Below are 19362 nucleotides of genomic sequence, written 5' to 3'. Positions count from 1 at the left end.
ATATTTACTATGTATATGACTAGTAAAAATAACTGAATAATCAAACAACCAAAGGAAATTGCTAATATTATTAGTGGAATAATGGAGGGCTAAAGCGCTGGTGTAGATAAGCTAGATGTTAATTAAAACAAATACACAATTAGGTCAGTGAAATTCCTGGGGGTACTAAAATATTATTTATCTCCTACTTAGACAATAATAATAATATAATAATAATAATAATAATAATAATAATAATAATAATAATAATAATAATAATAATAATAATAATAATAATAATAACGCCATGGACTTGTAGAAGGTGCTCATCATTTGCAAGTCGGCGTACTCACTTTTAAAGTGCCTTTTATTTTATATCTTGCACGCCCGAAAATTTCAAGTTTAGATTCTCTTTCGCTGTACCAATGCTTGCACTCTGCTAACAAGCATTTTCTGGTTGTACCTCTCCTCATCCATCCCAATACGTTACCACTTTGTTCTCTCCTTTCATCTTAACTTACAACACGTGTCTCTCTTCTTCTCTCATCTCTCTCTCTCTTCTATCTTCGCGCTCCTCTCTCTCTCTCTCTCTTCTTTCTTTAGGCCTCAGAGAACAAAAAAGACGGCAATCACTACCTAATTCATACATCAGCAGCTGAATTGTTGATGAACCCACTGTACAGAAAAAAAATCACATGATTTTGTCGCTTCCTTTCTGATACGCACGAGGTTCGTCAGCAGCACTCGAATCCCTTTATTAACATCGAGCCATTCACCTCTTACTTTCAGTACCTCTTCCACCACTACATCCGGCACCTTCTAGGCCCTGCTTTTCCTCATATCTTCGTACACTTCTGCAACACAGTCTTTCCTTCTTTTCACATGACCAAACTATTTCAGTATCCCCTGAGCCATCTTTTCGTCCACCCAAACTTTTTAAAGCTTCTCCTTCAACACACAATTTTCAACCAAATTATTTCAACAGCTTAAACATTTTTCCCTTCGTTAGCATTCAACACCTACACTTCATCTACATCAGGGGTTCTCAAACTCCATAAGTCCTCGACCCCCTAATGAAGTTTTAATTTTTCTGTCGATCCCTATAGATACTAGCATTTAATAATTTAAGAAAAGAAAAAAAAAACACCAATGTCAAAACCAATTTGAGAATGATTGGTTTGGTGCTTGACATGCAGTATGATAAAAATGTAACACTTAGTAAGAAAATATGTTTAGAACTTTAGATATACGAGTATATGTAATTTAATTCGCCGACCCGTTAGTTATTCATCGACCCCATTTTGACCCCCTGACTATTCATCGACACCTTGGATGGTCTTATTGACCCTTGGGGGTCAATATCGACCACTTTGAGAACCCCTGATCTACATAAAGGCTCCGCAATCCCAGCGAACAGTTTAATTATGGTTTGCATAGACACTATTTATTTCTATATAAAACAACTGCTTCCATCTATAATGTCCTATTAACGTTCATTCTTATGTCTTGCTGGTTTGCTATATTACCTTCATAACTTCTTGTCTAGTCGCATTTTCTCTAAACTTTCTTCATTAAGAAAAAGCCCTTTCAAGCCTCTTCAGGAAGCCTCCATTATCTCCTAAAAACATTATCTCTTGGAAACCTCAGCCACTGCACGTTCCATTTTTCCCAAGTCCATTTCTTATCCCAAAACTTTGCACCTACACCCATCGCCCTGCCTCGGACTTCTCTCACAGCGCTCCAGTCACGAAGACACTATATCACTATGGAAACATTACGCACCTTCTTGTCAGACCCAACTTCACAACAAACCAAGAAGTTTCCATCCACGTTTTTTACCAAACGCTCCGCTTTCCTCGTAAAAGCTTCTCGTCGATCTTTATGAATTATCTACAAAATCATACATGCTTAGAATCCCTAACATTGTATTTAATGGAATTTCTCTAATATCATACAATGCATCCATAGCATTGCATTTAATGGAATTTCTCTAATATCATACAAGGCATCCATAACATTGTATTTAATGGAATTTCTCTAATATCATAGAAAGCATCCTTAACATTGTATTTAATGGAATTTCTCTAATATCATACAAAGCATCTCTATAACATTGTTTATTAATGGAATTTCCTCTTAATATCATACAAAGCCATCCTTAACATTGTTTATTTTAATAGGAAATTTCTCTCTAATATCATTACAACGCATCCTTAACATTGTATTTCAATGGAATTTTTATCTCTATTATCATACAAAGCATCCTTAACATTGTATTTAATGGGAAATTTCTCTAATATCATACAAAGCATCTATAACATTGTATTTAATGGAATTTCTCTAATATCATACAAAGCATCCTTAACATTGTATTTAATGGAAATTCTCTAATATCATACAAAGCATCCTTAACATTGTATTTAATGGAATTTCTCTAATATCATACAAAGCATCCTTAACATTGTATTTAATGGAAATTCTCTAATATCATACAAAGCATCCTTAACATTGTATTTAATGGAATTTCTCTAATACCATACAAAGCATACATAACATGGCATTTAATCGAATTTCTCTAATATCATACAAAGCATCCATAACATTGTATTTAATGGAATTTCTCTATTATCATACAAAGCATCCTTAACATTGTATTTAATAGAATTTCTCTAATATACAAAGCATCCATAACATTGTATTTAATGGAATTTCTCTATTATCATACAAAGCATCCTTAACATTGTATTTAATAGAATTTCTCTAATATACAAAGCATCCATAACATTGTATTTAATAGAATTTCTCTAATATCATACAAAGTATCCATAACATTGTATTTAATGGAATTTCTCTAATACCATACAAAGCATACATAACAGTGCATTTAATGGAATTTCTCTATACCCCTGTACGAAATACAGTCTTCCCATTTCAATGCAAACTACTAATTTAACTGTTTCATAACATATCCTAGAGCCGCACGATCTCTTCCTTGTGTAAGCCCCTACAACGCTTTCCATGTCAATTCTTCCATCACCTGTCCTTTGATTTCTCCATCAAAATGATACTAATATAATTTTACAGGTATTGGGGACATATTTTCGGACCATCGTGATATATCAGAACAGTGTAGAATAATACATTTAATTCTGTCTTCGGATGTTTGAGGAAAGCACTGAAAATTGTTAAAAGGTGTAGTTCGGCATGTTGGATGCTATGATTTTTTTTCCAGAGTATATTTAGTTTTATGCTTTTGGAAAGTTGTATTAGTTAAGGTTTTTGTTTATATAGCTGCATTTACAGGTTTAATTATGAATATTGATATGCTGAAGATATTATATGACATGGTTTTAAGTGTTCTAGTTTAGATGTGTTTTCTGGTTCTAAAGATTTATAAGTAGAGTTTAATGTACTTTTGTTGGACCATATTCAAGGGCTTGTAATGTTGGTAACTGTATATGTTGTGGTCAATAAACTTTTATCTATCCACAATTCTCACGGCTTCCTCTATCGCCTTAAACTTATACAAAGGAACAAAGACTCCTTTCACCTATTCCTTCAAAACCTTTCCCTCGTCCAGATAAACCAGAACACATTCACATTTTCGCATCCATTCGCAGTATCTCACTTCAACCTCTTCATTGCCGATTCTCACCTTCTCAACAGCCGCTTTCACGACAGTCTCAAACATGAACTAATAACCCCTTCCACTCTTGCATTGTCTGGCCCTGCCTTTCCTTCCCTAGATATTTAACACTTTTTCTTTGAAGTATTTGCCCATATTTCATCTCACGTTTTTACCATCCCTCACCTTTTTCACCCAATTTGTCCTTAATTACCTTTTTAATCGATCCCTGACACACGCACACACATATATATTGCAGGCATATAAATATTTCGCCTTTTCAAATATTTTATTTTCTGTCTTTTCTTGTACATAAGAGAGAGAGAGAGAGAGAGAGAGAGAGAGAGAGAGAGAGAGAGAGAGAGAGAGAGAGAGCAAATCCCTTCTACAGACTACTAATGTTTATTTATTTAAGGGCAAATAAAAACAGAAAACATCGTTAAAAGAAAACGGAAACCGACTTGAGAGTTAGGGTAATAATGTATGACGACGACTTCCACTTCTACTACTGACTGTAGATTCAGTACTCATTACTCTCTGTCTAGTATTACGCTTTTGCTTGCATATCATCACTTTCTTATTGTTTAGGGGTAAAGAATTTAATGGTTCATATATATCTATTATATCTTAGATATATATATAATATATATGATATTAATATATATCTATATCTATATATATATATATATATATATATATATATATATTGAACAAATTGCTTAATAAGATTTGAACTTTATAGACAAGACTTCATATGATTACTAGTACTTAAAGCTTCAAGAATCTTTCTGTTACAATGCGTAATTTTACTTTGCGGTCCCCCGTCTTTGGTAGGTGAATCCAGAGGTCCACACAAGCCCAACCACTCTTATGCGTCGCCTTTATGCGAGAGCCTTTGCTGGCATAAAGCCGTCTAAATCTAAACTATCCAACCACCTACTCGGCGAAATTATATCAATGCTGAGGCTCTTTCAGCTCTGAGACCGAATATGATTCATGTACGAACAATGCAAAAGAAATAATCACACTGCAGCAGCAAAAAAAAAAAAAAAAAAAAAAAAAACAGCAGCAACAGCAAAATGCCAACTCGCGCGAGGGAAGTTCGTAGCATCTCCTTGTCCCTATTTTCGCGACTCCATTGACCCTGTGGGCCTTCCCCTACCCAGGACCTGGACCCACCTAGATCACTGCCGCTCGTACCCGAGCTCTCCTCTTAGTGCCTTCCCAAAATCGTTTTCATTTGGTTTTTAAGTTTCATTGTATGACCCACTACCAAGACGAAAACTGACATTTTAAACAAGCCAAAGTGAATGGGGCCTAGCATCAAATGGAGTAGACACCTTCTTCAATCAGGAAGGGTATGCAGCTCAGCAGGATAACTTGGGAATGAATCACAACTTACTCCTCTCACTCTGTTGGCTGATTGGGGTGCATTTTAAGACACTGCAGATTCCCAGGGTCTATTGTATGCTTTGAAGTTTTGGGATGCGGCCCATGCTGCACTTATGATATCTGGCATTTATTAGTCGTCACCAATCTAAGAACAAATGACACTTCACTTCACCGATCGGGAGACCAGTGGCGAGAAAAACTTGTTACTTGCTGCCTTGCATTTATTGGTGGTTATCATACAATGACAGGTTGGAAGAATCATTACTCAACTTCATTCTCTCGTAAACTGGCGGTGCAGCGAACGCGCCACTTTTGGTCGTGGTTCTTTATATGAAAAATTAAGTATATCTTAGTTTTAACAGACCACTGAGCTTATTAACAGCTCTCCTAGGGCTGGCCCGAAGGATTAGATATCTTTTATGTGGCTAGGAACCAATTGGTTACCTAGCAACGGGAACTACAGCTTATTGTAAATATATATGAAACATCACACACTGTACAAGGCAAGTGCACGCTGACAGACAGTCAAACGGAACAGCAATACGATTTCCCTTCATGCACATGAACAGTAGTCTACCTTCATTCCAGGTTGGACAGAAATCATCTCACTGGGTAGGATGAGTTGTGGTGTCAAGGCGTTTCACAAGGTGGACAATCAAACGAACAAAAAGAACGAAAGGGTATAGCTCCCGTCGCCATCTTAGTTTGTAGTTGGGGTACTAATCAGAAATCTGCAATAGTTACTTGCTGCTAGAGAGATTCTGTATTAGTTAGCTGCAGCATACAAATTCATGATGCTATGAACTGTTAAACTTTTCAACGCTTACAAAATAATTTCAATACTACAAATGTATTATTTACAGGAATCACCAACAAAATCAGCTCACTTGATGTATTTTTAAAAAGACGAGCAATGACAGTTGCACTACTCTCTTACGAGGAACAAATTCTTGCAATCTCCTGGTAACTATAAGTTATCAAGAAACGCTAAGAATTTCATTCTCACAGTTGATGCCCACAAATTCTCTTAATATACATTAGTCTCTGTGACTGACATCTGATAAAGGTCATCTTTTCATAAAATGAATGAAGTGAGCCGATTTTATTAGTGATTTCAAGACTCGAATGGTATAGAGAAAATATAATATATCAAAGGTCCAGCTAATATGGAAAAAATGTCCCCTAATGACTGGCATGAACCGAAATCTAAGCGAACCCATTTCCTCTAATCAAGACACAATCTCTCAGGCTTCCGCCAGGAAAGTGGGCAAACTTTACCCACGTGACGAAGGAGACTTGTGGAGACTTCGGCGCTCGGGGAGGTGCTAATGACTTCCCAGGAAAGGAAGGAGGGAGAGGAAGAAGGGAGGGAGGGAGGGAGGGAGGGAGGGAGTGCGATAAGAAAAGGGTGGGAATGAAACAAGGGTTAAAATCGGGCAATGATACCTGGGAAAGACAATAATAACTACTAATATTCCTCTCGTCGTTTCCGACGCCTTCAGGCTGCTGTTTCACGATTGTTATATTTTCTTGTATTTCAGTCATATTCGCATGCCTGTGCTTTGGTGATACAACAACTGAGGTATTGAATATGTTTTATTAATCATCTCGGCATTCCTACCCACACACACAACCTGGGTATTTTTTTGACAGCGTCGGGCATTCATGCATTTAATGATGAGTATGCTGTTGAGACAGTGGGCATCATCATCAAACCGATATCTTTTAATGAATATTATATTCTTATGAAATAAACTGGTGTATTATTGTCGAGCTGACAATTATTAAAGAAAACAAGATTGCAATAAGGAAGCTGTTTATGTCCTTTTCATTGTCACACTTTGTGGGAAGCAGAAATTCTCGACAATAAATCTGACGTGAAGATTTAATTGTCTGTAGACGTCGATGACCCTATGATTGAAGCTCCAGTTTATAATAAACCCATAACGCTTCCTTACCCGTCTTCTATTTTAAGTTTTATTTATACTCAGGGCATTCTGTTCCTTGAAAGCTTCTTCGTCATATTCATCACATATCTGTTAGTTTAGGAATGCTATGTGGAAGTTGCAATAATAAGAATTATAGTAATCAGCATGTACAGCAACACTAGGACATCTCGAATAAAAAAAACAAAATATGGGGAAAAAAATCAAGCAGAATACTTGTACGTAATCTTCAATGCTGACATAGGAGTTACCTGTTACACAGCAAAATGAAATCACGGCTCAAACATTAGGAATAACGTAACCTTTGTAATCTTAAGTCGAAGTAAAGCTTCCATGTAGGTCCGTTTATCTGTGCTGTTTAAAATACACCAGTGATGATTTATTGGCTGAACGGTACAGCAAAAGATAGTTGCATAGTTTATTCTTTTGATCAGAATCTGCATATCTGTAAATAATTCATTTACATACCTCTAAATGAACATGAAAAGAGGACATTCAGAAACCGCTGTTGAGAGAGCAGCTAACTCTCTTTTAAGCGACCGTGCATTACTGGCTTATCGGGGAGTGTTGAAAAGTTCCCAAAATGCTATAGGGCTTTCATGAGCAACTTGTGTAGATGACAATTGTCTCGTTCCAAGTGAGTCAGTTTTACCTAATGTTTGTTGTTCCTGCTCATTAGTCAAGTTTTGGAAGACTTGCAAATTCCAACGCAAGAAGCTCTATCAAGATTTCGTTTTTTTACAGCATCAGTTATTCATGGTACTAAATGTTAACCCCCCATAATAAAATTGCGAAAAACATAGTGGGTAATTATGTCATAACATCTCAAAAGAAAGAGATTATTCTTCAACAATGTACGTGAAGTAAGTCACTATTCAGTAATGAATAGGAAATAACGAATTATTCTTCAAAATAATTTAAGTAGGAAATTCTTCTTGTTTCTTCAGCATTGGATAGAGAACCCCCAATCTTAAACAACAATGAATGAGAAACAAGACATTCTTGGCAGTATCTCATACTTCTCGGACATAAACACAGGGCATGAGGGTGGCGCCTTCCGCTTGTGGTTCACCTGTCAGAAGTGATTCACACCTGACGAATTCACTTAGGCCTAAGCCGTCCAAAAGCACTTCCTTCGCTTCAGGTATTTTGGTGACCACTTCCTCACGAATAACAGCGTCAGGAAGTAACGCTGGAAGGGGAATATCTCAAGACCATTAAAGGGAACTAAGGCAGAAGGATCATTACCATATCGTTTAACCAGGACTCCTTCCTTCCTCATTTGCCCTACGTCAGGATAAACAGGATTAAAGGCGGAGTGATCTTGACCACTGGAGTGTGTCCTTCTCACGGTGACACAGGTCCTACTTCCACCTTCTCCTGCTCGTCATTTCCCCCTCCTCATTTCCTCGTCTCCGTCGCCCTCTTCCCGGTTCACAGGTTTTCTCTTATTTTTGTCCTTTCGTTAAGATTCATCGCAATGGTTTTCTTTTCCCTTTTCCATGTCCTTTTCAGGTCGTCTAACACCTTGTGAAGCATCACCAGCTTTCTCTTCTTAACTGTCCCTCTTTCAAATTGCTCATAAATACGTAGGTATCGTTCGACCAATATGACTGATTGACTTCCATGGGTATTTTCAAGCAATGGATTCTCTCTTTCATGTTCTCATCTTCCTCTTCACTTTCTTCACTCTTCGTCTTTACAAAGCCTCTTCCTCTATAAATTAGAAAAAAATTAAAGAGGTAGATAAGAGGTAACTGATTGATACGAAAAGTGGAAACCGCTGTTGAGAGAGAGAGAGTTAAGAAAGAAGTAAAAACTGCCATTATTCTCTTTTACAGGGATTAAAGACAGAAGGGCGTGGATAAGGCGGCTGCTTGCTTCCAGGCTGTTTCATTTTCTTAATACCTCAGCTGACGATGTTTCAGCCTTTCATGACAGGATCAAGTGATGAGCGCCAGACAGATAGAACTACGGCCTTTGCCATTGCAAGCTAGAGTCCTGTCACTGAGTTACGGCACTCGGGGAAAAAACTGCTAATTAATTCCAGGGCCATTTTTTAACCCTGTTGCAACCACCATAGTCGTCTAATTACCAGGCAGATAATTCAATCCTTAGCTAAGTCAAAAGAGACACAATGGATTTTTGACGGAGGTCGTCCTCTCCCACGTAACAATCGAATTTGTGCTACTAATCACAACATGGGACCACTATATATATATATATATATATATATATATATATATATATATATATATATATATATATATAATATATATATATATATATATGTGTATATTATAATTGTATATATTACATAAATATATATATTTTGAGTGGTGACATTGGATCTGTTGTATTGTATTAATGGAAGATTTCTCTTTTCCAATTGTTTTTCAGCGAGCTGTTGCATCTTAAACATCGCACGAAGAATTTTTATCGATAATGTTACTTTAATTACTGTTTACACTGGCAGAATAGGAAGTCATGGAAATACGAGAATTAAATGTGAAAAAACGTAATTTATCGTTTCATTCGTTTATATAAGCCAACCAAAAGAAGCAACATTGTACTGAATAACAGACTATCTGATAAGAACAACTTAAATTACAAGCTGTTTTTATCTAATTGAATTTGTACAATTCATCTACAAAAAGACACATGCTCTTATATGTAAAATCAACATTTAGTAAAGAATCAAGAACATACAAGTAAATACTGAGGGAATCTCATGATAACCCAGAACCTCTCTCCAGGAGGAAGGACGTGGGACAGGAGATCCCAAGGAAGGAGGGAAATGGAGGATTCGGGGAGGAAATGTCTTCAGGATACTTCCTAGAGAGGATATGCAAATAGGATAATGGTATGAGAGTTTGTGATTGCCTTCACTATGGTGGGAACGAAGACCGGGCATGAGGGTCGTGACCACGTCCTTCTTCAGACAGCTTTCAAAACAGTGGAACTGATGACAGCAGGCATACATGTAGTAGTAGCAGTAGTAGTAGTAGTAGTAGTAGTAGTAGTAGAAGTATTGGTAATCTCATGTTAGTGTATGATGCGTAAGATGAACGTGAATGACAGCTTAGACCAAGTGGTGTGGTAATTTCTTAGTCTTCCCAGTAATTCCTTGCATAGTGCATCTTTGGATCACCCATCTAAAGCTAGAAAATACATTTAATTAATCCATTCATGATTAAATGAAACAGAGAATAAACACTGAATTTATCTGATCTTTGTAATGTAGCACCGACTTATTCTCTGCTATCAAACCTTTCATGACGTCATACCTGTCTCAACGAATAGCAATATCAACAACAGGCATCATGTGATTGTCAAATGTTAGTAACTCAAGCGATAAAGGCGAAAAGAAACTATATTTCCGTAACGAACCATCTTAGGTGATGCAGTAAAAATCCGTTCTATTTGTGACATATTAAAAGTGTGTTGGTAAAAGAATTCCAATGCCTCTAGTTAGGTCAAGTTCAGGGTCTAGTTTTAGGAGCCTTCCGTCTCCTCCAAAGGGCAGCGACACTTCTCTTGCTTTCGCTGTTTCTGGTATGAGAACACTTTGGTCTAAGAACGTGAGCTGTGTTATTCAAGCTATTGAGAGGATATGTTTTTGAAGTTATGTCGCAAATTAAATAAGAAGCACCTCCAAGCGCCTTCAGGACGAACAAAATTCTTGGGTGAATTCTTGATCTTCTTTTACAGAACCATTGTTTTGCAATAAATCACGTACACATTTATGAAAAGACATTAAGTTATTCGGCAACTTTTAGTCATATCACATGTTAATGGGGTTGTTAATGTTTGGCTTGTAATACAAACACAAGTGCCACTCTCTCTCTCTCTCTCTCTCTCTGACTCACTCACTAAGCGTTTACGTGTGAGACCGAGGATCCTAATGAGCATTCAATATAAACAAAAGAAAGGCGATTTCCAAGGTAGTGTCCACCGAGGCGTGACGTCCAGGCAGATTTCCCACAACCTTAGGAAACTCCTTGTTCCTCCTTCCCTGCATCATTACCAGATCCGCTCTGGTCCCCAGGAAGCACTTAAAAGGGATAACGAGAGAGAGAGAGAGAGAGAGAGAGAGAGGAGAGAGAGAGAGAGAGTGGTGGACGGAAGTCGCTTATTAGAGGTGGAAAATCGAAATTTGAGAGAGGAACAACATACATCTGACATAGGAGGGTAAGAATATCTGGTATGGAACTACTCTAGTCCCAAGTTTGAACAAATGAGGAGCAAGGCGCGACCGGCTATGGGTCACAATGAGGCTCAAAGGCCAACAGAGCAAGAATGAATCGAAGATAAGAAACCGGCAGAGAAAAGACGGTCTGTGTTTTGGTACAACTTTACTAAAATGAAAGTCAATCCTTTCTCTCGTGCAGTTTCGCGATGGCTCGCCCCATGCAACGCTACCCTTCCAGCTCGGCCGATCAATAGGGCAAGTTTCCTGGAGGATTTCGGATTAAGTTAATTGAAACAACACCTCATCATAACCTGGCCAGAGGTTTTATCATTATAATTTCAGAGCGTGGAAAAACGAATGCCAGTTTCTCCTTGTAAGTGTCATATTGATTACAACCACCATAATTATATACGAATACGAAATTCATGGAATTCTTTTTTTGCTGGTCACGCAATGGTCAGCAGAGACAACACGGCCAAGATAAGAAGTCCGAAGACATGACATGAATAACGTGACATCGCATTACACGAATAGCAACATTCCACCCAACGAATTACGAAATTACGGATAAGCAATAGTGAATTATGTGCAATCAGTGTCAAAGGTTTATTTATGGAGAAGACGCAATTCGTGACTACAAAAGTGACCGGTGGTCTTTGGTTGCGGCTGGGTTGGTTGGTTGCGCTGTCTGCGTTTGCTGAAGCGCTGAAATAACTCCGTTTATTACTATTAATAATCAATATAAGGAATATCCCTAATAATAGATTTATTATTGAAATATATCTAACATCATATAGCGTATTGTTCAGTGACAGTTGAGCTGTGTAAAACGCTTATTATACATAATAAAAAAATGTTTGAGGTAATTATTGCTATCAGTACTAAACTGAACATAACTCGGAAAATTCATAAACTTTCTGAGTGATCCTCCGCAGATGAGAATGCCTAGTATAGGCATAAAGAAATAGACCGATAGATAAATAAATGAATAAATACAAATAACGAAAAGCAAATATCATTATAAGCACAGGAGTTTGTGAAAATGGAAAATATACAAAGAAACATAATGCTCAAAGAAACTTTCCAACCTCTTTTAATTTTAGGAGGAAAGAGGTCTGTAACACTTTGAAGAGGGAGACATCTGAGTCCAATGGCCTTTATGAACTTAGCAGCAATTACTCGCATTGATTCACAGCGTCAGCCGTTTCTCAGTAATTGTGATGCATGAAAGGAGTTACGTTACAGAGAACCGTTCTCCTTAAATGCCGATTATGTTGTCATTCACTCCGGTATAATTCTAATGTTTCCCGACACTTCTGCACTGCGACCGGAATTAGAATTTGCTTGATATAATTATTACTGCTATGACTAGTACCATACAACGCGTCGACATAACCCTTTAGAACAGGACACGAAGATCAATAACTAGCAAAGGAAGCTTCCAAAGAATATCCAGTTGGAAAAGAGAAAAGAGGAAGAAAAATTATTATAACAAGATAAATTTTAAGAGGCACATGACTTTCTTGCAAGACCTACCTCGATTTTGGGCAGTCATGACCATTTCCTTTCCTTCATCATGGGAATAGATAATAGAAAGATAATGCAAAGTGATTTTTATAGATATGGACCGAAACTGCCTATTCATTCATCCATGAAAGCAATATCATAGTTAAAGATCTTTTCGATAAATATAGGAAGAACTGCCGACATATGATTAACGATCTTTTCGATAAATATGGGAATAACTGCTGAGATATGATTAACTGTCGTGGACGCTACACATACAGTCACACACACACACATAATATATATATATATATATATATATATATATATATATATATATATATATATATATATATATGTATATATATATCTTCACTCTTTAGGTATGAGTCTCTCAGTTGCAAAAGTTTTTTTGGAATAAAGATTCCGGGCTATAGTCATTCTTTGCCACGGTTGCGATACACCACAGTCGACTAAATACCAGCAGTCGAACCTGGGATCTTTTGCTGTTGAGTCAAACCTTAACAGTTGGCAGACCTGGACATTCACAAAGCAAAAAAAAAAAAAAAAAAAAAAACAAAAAAAAAACGACATTCATCAGTTACAAATTCCAGAGTAAGAAGGAATTAGAAGTAAGTATCAGCAGTGGTGTGTAATCTTATGAAGACGAAGTCGACCGTATAATAGACAGGAAGGCTTTTGAAATCTTCAGTTTGTTAAGTGAGTGGTTCTGGAAAAAGAATAAACGAAATAGATTAATTCATGTAACCAGCTCCTCGTTATGTGGCCAACGATCAGGTAAAGTAAGATTGAAATCGATAATTAATGTTATTAGGAATGAAAGTACTCACAGACATTAATCAAAATGCTAAAAATAAATGGAATGAAGAAAACTCGTTAGAAGTTTCGACCGTAATGCACATCATCCGATTCTGTCAAGTATTTTTTTGTATTCTGAATGTAATTATGTTAAAGTTGTAAAATATTGTATCAAAAAATCGCCGTCATCGTTGGTAGCAGCTTCAACTATTATTTCAAAAATTCCCTTTATTTATGACGACAAATAAACAAGAATATAAGACCGAAAACAAAACCGGATGCGATGTGATGAAAATAACATAATATATACTTAACCATTCAAACAGACGCTAATTGTTAATGCTAACACGCACAGTCCCCTCCTCTGGAAGACGACTGGCTTAAAAAACCCAGAAATGTTTGTAGATGAGTAGAGCAAAGGACAAAGAAACCCATTTTCTAATCAACGCATGAAGAGTACTTAAGTTTCTTCAAGCCCTTTTAGGTCAGGGTTGTGTCGTAATCAGTGCCCAGAGAAAGAAATGTTTTTGTCACTAAGGATTGTTCCACTTTGCCAGGTAGTTCATAAAGGTAAGTATTCTCCATTTTTATATATATTGTCACAAACAATGAATAGCTTGCTCCAAGGTATATAGAATAAGGGAGCCCATTCTATATAACTTGGCTTGCTCAGCGACACAACAGCTTCTCATTTGTATGTATTTCGATATATTTTATTTTATTATTAATTAATTTATTATATTATTATTTATTTTATTATTAACTTATGATTATTATTATTATTATTACTATTATTATTATTATTATTATTATTATATATTATTATATTATTATTATTATTATTATTTTTTTATTTTTTTTTTTTGCTCTATCACAGTCCTCCAATTCGACTGGGTGGTATTTATAGTGTGGGGTTCCGGGTTGCATCCTGCCTCCTTAGGAGTCCATCAATTTTCTTACTATGTGTGCCGTTTCTAGGATCACACTCTTCTGCATGAGGCCCGGAGCTACTTCAGCGTCTAGTTTTTCTAGATTCCTTTTCAGGGATCTTGGTATCGTGCCTAGTGCTCCTATGATTATGGGTACGATTTCCACTGGCATATCCCATATCCTTCTTATTTCTATTTTCAGATCTTGATACTTATCCATTTTTTCCCTCTCTTTCTCTTCAACTCTTGTGTCCCATGGTATTGCGACATCAATGAGTGATACTTTCTTCTATCCGTTCTGATACCATAGTCCAGAGGATCTTTGCTTTATCGTTTTCTATCACTCCCTCAGGTTGGTGCCTCGTACAACTTATTACTGCAAGGTAGCTGATGTTTCTTGCACAGGCTCCAGTGGAGGGCTTTTGCAACTGAATCATGCCTCTTTTTGTACTGGTTCTGTGCAAGTGCCGGGCATTCACTTGCTATGTGGTTTATGGTTTCATTTTTCGTATTGCACTTCCTACATATGGGAGAGATGTTATTTCCATCTATCGTTCTTTGTACATATCTGGTCTTAGGGCCTGATCTTGTGCCGCTGTTATCATTCCTTCAGTTTCCTTCTTAAGCTATCCCCTCTGTAGCCATTGCCATGTGTCATCACTGGCTAGTTCTTTAGTCTGTCTCATGTATTGTCCGTGCATTGGTTTGTTGTGCCAGTCCTCTGTTCTGTCTGTCATTCTCCTGTCTCTGTATATTTCTGGGTCTTCGTCTACTTTTATTAGTCCTTCTTCCAATGCACTCTTTAGCCACTCCTCTTCACTGGTTTTTGCAGATATTGCCCCAGTGCTCTGTTTTCGGTGTTGACGCAGTCCTCTATACTTAGTAGTCCTCTCCCTCCTTCCTTTCGTGTTATGTATAGTCTGTCCGTATTTGCTCTTGGGTGTAGTGCTTTGTGTATTGTCATATGTTTCCTGGTTTTCTGATCTATGCTGCGGAGTTCTGCCTTCGTCCATTCCACTATTCCTGCGCTGTATCTAATTACTGGCACTGCCCATGTGTTTATGGCTTTATCATATTTCCGGCGTTGAGTTTTGACTTGAGTATCGCCTTGAGTCTCTGCATATATTCTTTCCTGATCGTGTCCTTCATCTCTTGGTGTTTTATATCCCCTCCTTCCATTATTCCCAGGTATTTGTATCCTGTCTCATCTATGTGTTTGATGTTGCTCCCATCTGGTAGCTTTATCCCTTCAGTTCTCGTTACTTTGCCTTTTTGTATGTTGACTAAGGCGCATTTTTCTATTCCAAACTCCATCCTGATGTCCCCAGATACAATCCTTACAGTCTGGATTAGGGTATCTATTTCCTTGATGCTCTTACCATACAGCTTGATGTCGTCCATGAACATCAGATGGTTGATTCTGTTGCCTCTTTTCTTGAGTTGGTACCCGGCATCCATCTTCTGGCATCCATACTTTTGTCATGGGAATCATGGCTACTACGAAGAGTAGTGGGGACAGTGAGTCGCCCTGGAAGATCCCTCTCCTGATATTAACCTCTGCTAGTCTTATTCCATGCCATGCTTAGGTTGGTTTTCCTTCTCCTACTGTTCTTCATTACCATTTTGTCTATCAGGAGCTGGTCTTTTGTGCCCCTACACTTCCTTCTGCAGCCTTTCTGTTGGTGGGGGATGGTGTTTGTCTCCTCTAGGTAATTGTATAGCCTTTCACTGATGATACCTGTTAGTAACTTCCACATTATTGGTAGGCAGGTGATAGGCCTGTAGTTACTGGCTATATTTCCCTTACTCTTGTCTTTTTGTACTAAGGATGTTCTTCCTGTGGTCATCCATTTGGGTGCTTGGTGATTTGAGATACAATGCTGGAGTTGTTCTGCTATTCGTGGGTGTAGGGCCTTGAAGTTTTTGAGCCAGTATCCATAGACTTCATCAGGACCTGGGGCTTTCCAGTTTGGTATTTTCTTTAGTTGGTGTCTGACTGTGTCTGTCGTGATCTCTGTGAATCTTTGTTTTATTCTCTCTGTTTCTTCTTCCTTGACTTCCTGGAGCCATGTTGCATGTTTGTTGTGTGATACCGGATTACTCCATATGTTTTCCCAGAGTCTCTTACTTGGTTCGGCTTCAGGAATTTCTGGGTGGTAGTCTTCCCCTCTTAGTTGGCTGTATAGTCTTTTCTGGTTGGTTCCGAATAGTTTGTTCTGTTGGTATCCCTTATTCCTGTTCATGTACCGTTGGATCTTATGTGCTTTGGCCTTAAGCCTCTGTTTTACATCTTCTATTGTGTTGTTTAGTCCCCTCTCTTGTACTTTGTATTTCTCGTTGAGTTCCTCCCTTGTTTTCTTGCTTCTTAGCCTTTTTTCTGCCATCTCTTTCAGTTTACTCAAGTCAGATCTCATCACCATGATTTGCTTTTCCAGGCGCCTTTTCCAAGGAGGTTGACGGTTTTTTGTTGTTTTGGTTTCTGTTGGGTTGGTTGTGCTGGTGGTGTTGGTGTTCGAATCCCCATCAGTTCTGCTACTAATCTTGCTCCTGCATATACCAAGTCATTTGTTTCTGTGATACTGGTGGTGTGTATTATGCCCATTATTTCATTGACCTCACTTGTTTTCTCCCTTAATTTCTTGGTGTTGTAGGCTTTCATGGAGGGGATCTTTGTTCTCTCTGTATCTGGCTCCATCCATTCCGTCCTCTCTGTTACTTCGTCGGTGTTTCTTCGTGTGTCGTTGTTTGATACCTCATCCTCCCTGTCGTCTTCTGTGGCATCGTCTCTCAGTTCGTCTTCGTGTAATTCGTTGTCGTGTGACAATTCCCTTTCCAGTTCTTCTCTTTCTGTTGGGGAGAGCCAGTTCTTTTTCTTTATGTTCCTTACTTGGTCTGCCAGCCTCTGCTCTGTTTGGGGGGTGTTATTCCTCTCATTCCAGATGTTGATCAATCTTCTTCTATATCCTCTCTCCGTATTTTTATTATTATTATTATTATTATTATTATTATTATCATTATTATTATTATTATTATTATTATTATTATTATTATTATTATTCAGAAGATGAAACCAATTCATATGGGACAAGCCCACCAAAGGGGCCACTGACTTGAAATTCAAACTTCCAAAGAATATGTTGTTCATTAGGAAGAAGTAAGACGAGGTAAAGTGAAACACAGAAAGAAGAGATCACACTTATTAAAAAAGGAAAAAAATATTAACAAATGGATAAAAATGTATTAAAATATAAGGAGAATGGTATTAGGTAGCAATGCATTGCATTTTCTCTTGAACTTCCGAAGTTCCAATTGGACGACATCCTCTGTGAGGCTGTTCCACAGTCCAACGGTGTGAGGAATAAAGGACCTCTGGAACTGAATGTTCGACAGCGAGGCACATTTACTGCATATTAGTGCTGCTGTTCAGGGAATCATTTAGTTTACATACATTTTGGTGCAAAGAATGACGCTGAATGTACTACGACCCTTTTTCACCACAACTCAGGAAGAATAATCCGCCTAAACCTGGTGGCAGCCTTTTTTTTTATCGTCCCTTGCGCTCCTGTGCTATGCTATTACGTAAAACCACCCAGTTAATCAACTATGGCAGCAATGTTGATGTCATTGACTCAAGCAACTGAAATCCGAGTCTGCCCAACTGGCGTCAAGGACATAAGAAATTCAGATCAGAAACAAAAGCGAGTGATCAAAATACCTTACAATGACTCCAAACCTTCCGTGCTAAAGCGTCGGCATTAATATTATGTTCACTGTGGTTTAGAAAGTCTTATCCGGGCAAAAAGTACTATTTTTGTCCGTGATTCATTCAAACTTTTGCGTTCGCTGCATCAGGAGTATGAACAGCGACGTTCCTCAATCCTTGACCGCTGTACCGTTGCGTGGGGTACATAAATTACCATTGGTACCGGAAGCGATGAAGAAATGTTAATGGAGATCGTTAAAAAGTTTCCTAGAGCCTGTAATTGTTTGTGAGAAGTATGTGATAATTACTGTTGGCGCTACAATAGAGGGAAAGAAAGTTACATGAATGTCTTTGACTTGTTCGAATTTGAGCTAATTTGCGACGTAGAACAAGAAGCAATTTTAACAAGGATGAATCAGGCATGAAAAAGTAATGCATAGCTTTCAGTATCTAGCGAAAATGAATTTAACGTCGTTAGATATTTTGTGTATTTAGCAAACGCAAGGATGACGCCCTTTTCTTAACTTTGTTCCATTTCAAAACAGAAACAGTAGGAATAAAGAGAGCTCGATCTAGATCAACTATGGAAGCTCTCCCAAGGAACAAATTGCACAGCTGCTACAGTAATCAACAGGTTATAGCAGTTCCTAAAGTACCAATTCAAGAACCGGTTCTCCTCTACGAATGACTTTCTGTGGACGGCAAACGTTCGCTCACATTTGAACCATCGTCATGGATCTGCTTCCTTCGGATAGATGGAAATGAGATGAAATCAGAAGTATCTGATAGCAGAGCGTTCTTTTCGGAAATAGATAACTGAAACGTTTCTGTCGGTTGGTGAAATTTACACGTCTCCTTTGATAACTGGTATTCAAATCATATTTGTAAAAGTGAGAAATGAATTATTGTCTTGACGTCTGATACGCTATTGTTCTGTTTTGACACTAGACATTGCTTATGTCATTTTAGTTCAAAGGCCAGAATGATCTGGATATACTACAATTCACGAAGAATTTTTTTCTTTAGCACACTTCTTGCGTAGTTAGTTCATTACTTTTGATAATATGCAGTCTCAAGCATGCTTGCATACCATTTAAATAAATGTCAAGTTAATGTCACTTGTCTATCTGTATCTGCTGTGATTCATATTTCTCAAAAGGTCAACCTACCTACGTATCTATCCCTGCCAATTCTGTGATATATGTGCTCTCTCTCTCTCTCTCTCTCTCTCTCTCTCTCTCTCTCTCTCTCTTCTCCGTTTTATGCAAATG

This window comes from Macrobrachium nipponense, chromosome 34 (assembly GCF_015104395.2).
Source record: "Macrobrachium nipponense isolate FS-2020 chromosome 34, ASM1510439v2, whole genome shotgun sequence".
Taxonomy (NCBI): domain Eukaryota; kingdom Metazoa; phylum Arthropoda; class Malacostraca; order Decapoda; family Palaemonidae; genus Macrobrachium; species Macrobrachium nipponense.
This window is presented reverse-complemented; position numbering follows the sequence as displayed.